A 3,489-nucleotide genomic window follows, 5' to 3' on the forward strand; every position below is an offset into this window, starting at 1 on the left:
GCCATTTGGTACCGGTCCACAGAGAAAGAATAAATAACTTACATTATTTCCGTTTTATTTATATTTAAGTCTGAACGATGTTTTATTTTTTAAAAATGACCAGATTCCTTCTGTTACATCCGTCTAAGACTCACTCTTGACGCTTGTCTTGGTCACGTGATATATTTATCCATCCCACCTTAAAGGCCAGTCCGTGAAAATATTTTCTGACATTAAACCGGTCCATGGCCCAAAAAAGGTTGGGGACCACTGCTGTACAGGCCATGTAAAAGAATAAATCAATGAATGTATAAATAAGTGGAACATCAAATTGCTCTCTCTCTCTTCCTTCCTCTCTTTCTAAAATAAAAAAGCAAAAAAAAAATTAAGTTGCCATATATAAAACCAATATATAGCCCTGGCTGGTTGGCTCAGTGGTAGAGCGTCAGCCTGGTGTGCGGAAGTCCCGGGTTCGATTCCCGGCCAGGGCACACAGGAGAAGCGCCCATCTGCTTCTCCACCCCTCCCCCTCTCCTTCCTCTCTGTCTCTCTCTTCCCCTCCCGCAGCCGAGGCTCCATTGGAGCAAAGATGGCCCCGGGCGCTGGGGATGGCTCCTTGGCCTCTGCCCCAGGCGCTAGAGTGGCTCTGGTCTCGACAGAGCGATGCCCCGGAGGGGCAGAGCATCACCCCCTGGTGGGCAGAGCATCGCCCCCCTGGTGGGCATGCCAAGTGGATCCCGGTCGGGTGCATGCGAGAGTCTGTCTGACTGTCTCTCCCCATTTCCAGCTCAGAAAAATACAAAAAAAACAAACAAACAATAAAAGCAATATATAAAATGTTGAATTTCAGAAAGCAATTCAGATAATAATTCCATTTACAATTGCATCAAAAGAAAATTTCTAGGAATAAATTTAATCAAAATGGTGAAAGCCCTGTGTACTGACAATAAAAGACATACATGAAATAAATTGAAAAAGACACAAATGATGGTAAGATATCTGTGCTCATAGTATGGAAAAATTAATATTAATGTGTCCAGTACTCAAAGCAGCCTAAAATTCACTGCAATCTTCTTTTAAAAATCTTAAAGGCGGAGGAGATGACGTCAGAATAATGGCAGGGTAGGAAGTGATACCGATAAATCTCCCCCAAAACTCAACAAGATCTTCAACCAGAAACAGAAAAACCTATCCTTGGAGCCTTCAGATGTTTCGCAATACACCCGAAGGTATGGTCGAGTGAAAAATTGGCTAAATATATAACCAAACCCCAAAGGAAATAGGGAGTAAGAAATGCTCCGCCTTCCTCACTAACCTAAACAGGGTGGCTTTCTCTGAGAACTGTGAATATAGAAACTGAGGCGGGCAAAGGGGGTGAACAGATCCAGGCCGTGGCACAAACGGCCAAACCAGGCTGTGGCACGGACATCCAAGCCGAGGAAAAACTGTTCCTGTGGCAACCCGGGCAATACAAGCTAACACTCGCGCCAAACCCAGACAGAGAAAGACAAGCGGGGCAGCCATTTTACCCGATCTCCTGGTCAACGCGCGCAGATAGTGGGCGAGAGATTTCTTCCAAAGCCCCGGGAGTGGGTGCCCATGTTACCCCACAGAGAGGCAGAGTCAGAGGCCTTTCTGTGGGCCGAAAGCAGAATCTCTGGGCAGCCCCAGCACCCTGGGAAAGCCGCGCACGGGAGGGAGCGAGAACTAATTCCAAAGGTGGAACTTTTCCGTGCTGGTGGCGGTTTCACTCAGAGGGAAACGCGGCCGGCCTGACATCCTGGTCTGCGCGCGCAGATAGCGAGAGATTCCTCCGAGTGCCTCGGCAGTGCGCGCCCGTGTTATCACACAGAGGGGCAGAGTTAGGGGCCTTTGTGTGGGCCAAAGTGGAATCTCGGGCCACCCCAGCACCTTGCAAAAGCCGCGCACGGGGACGGAGCGAGAGCCAATTCCAACGCTGCAACTTTTCCATGCGGTTGGGGGTTTCACTCAGAGCGTGAGACTGCCGGCCGGATATCCTGGTCTGCACGTGCAGATAGTGAGTGAGTTTCCTCCAAGGGCCCCGGGGGTGGGCACCCGCCTGTGTTACCAGACAGAGTGGCAGAGCCAGAGGTCTTTGAGTGGGCGGAAAGCCCGCCTGATTATGCTAGCAGCTCTGACTGACTGAGCCTTACCCAGAGCCCTGTGCTGAGTGGAAATAGAGTGGGGAGTTGCCAGCTCTTTGAGCCTCTTATTATCCAGGCAGAGGCAGCAGCAACCCCATAGCTGGATTATCAGGCTACTAATTGAGGAAGGAAAGACTAGGAGAAAGGCTCCAGGAACACGGACTCTCTCACTGTCGGAGCCTATAAATGCTAATGAGCCTCGACTGCCAATGAGACTAAAGCACAATACATGACATCGCCATACAGACTTATCAACTGCAAACCTCTACCTGAGCGTGCCAAAGGGGCAGAACCCGGGGTACAGAGTCACCGACCAGGAAGAGGGAGAGAAAAGAAAAAGTAAGAAGATAACCTCTTAAAATCAAGAATAATCTGCAGACTTTATAACCTATCCCATTTTATTATATTTGTTCGTTTGTTTCTCCTATCTTCATTCTTGATATTTTTTTTCCTCCTCTAATTTGGCCGATTAACTTTCTGCCGGTCTTACTCTCTCCTCTCCTTGAATTACACTACCCATAAGTGTTACATCTCCCATTATCTTTTCTCTTCTCTTCCTTTCTCTCTATGAGGGTTGCACTCCAAAACCCTTAACTCTCTCTCTCTCCTCTTTTTTCTTTTTTCTTCTTTTAGTGGTCCCCTCTTTTTTCTCTCTCTCTCTTTCTTTTCTCCCTCTATATTATTTTCTTCCTTTCTCCTTTACATCTCCTCTCATTCAAACCTCAATAACAAACAAATTATCTTATCTGGGACTCAAACTTATGTTTGTGGCATTTTGGGGGGTTTTTACTTCACCTTTTTAACTCACTAGCAGTGCTCCCATCCCTGGCTCTCCATTTTATCTAGTTCTTGTTCCACTAAATACAATAGTAATTTTTTAATTTGTCCCCCCATTTTTCTGTTTGCCTCTTATTCCTCTCATCATAACTCTTAGTCAACAAACACCTAAAAGCAAATCATTTTATTCTTGACCCAAATTTTTTTCTTATTTGCTTTTTGTGGGTCCATACCCCCCCTTCTTTTTTTTTTCTTTCTTTCTTTCTTTTTTTTTTTTTTTTTGCCCCTTTATTACTTTTCCCCAATTCAGGCCCTCCATTACAGGCATTGTTTGTTATAATTCACAGTTCACCACAAGATTTTCTCAAGAAAGAGGGGAGAGGAGAGGAGAGGAAAAAAGAAGGGGGGGAATAATTTCCTTTTTTAAAAATTTTTATTTTATTTTATTTTTCTTTATTTCATTATTAATTTTTTTAAAAAAAACCAACTCTTTTAGATTTTTTATTTTAACTTTTTATTCTTTATTAAATCTCATTAATACTATCAACAAAACCACCCTCAGATGCCA

The sequence above is a fragment of the Saccopteryx leptura genome, chromosome 2 (assembly GCF_036850995.1).
Source record: "Saccopteryx leptura isolate mSacLep1 chromosome 2, mSacLep1_pri_phased_curated, whole genome shotgun sequence".
Taxonomy (NCBI): Eukaryota; Metazoa; Chordata; class Mammalia; order Chiroptera; family Emballonuridae; genus Saccopteryx; species Saccopteryx leptura.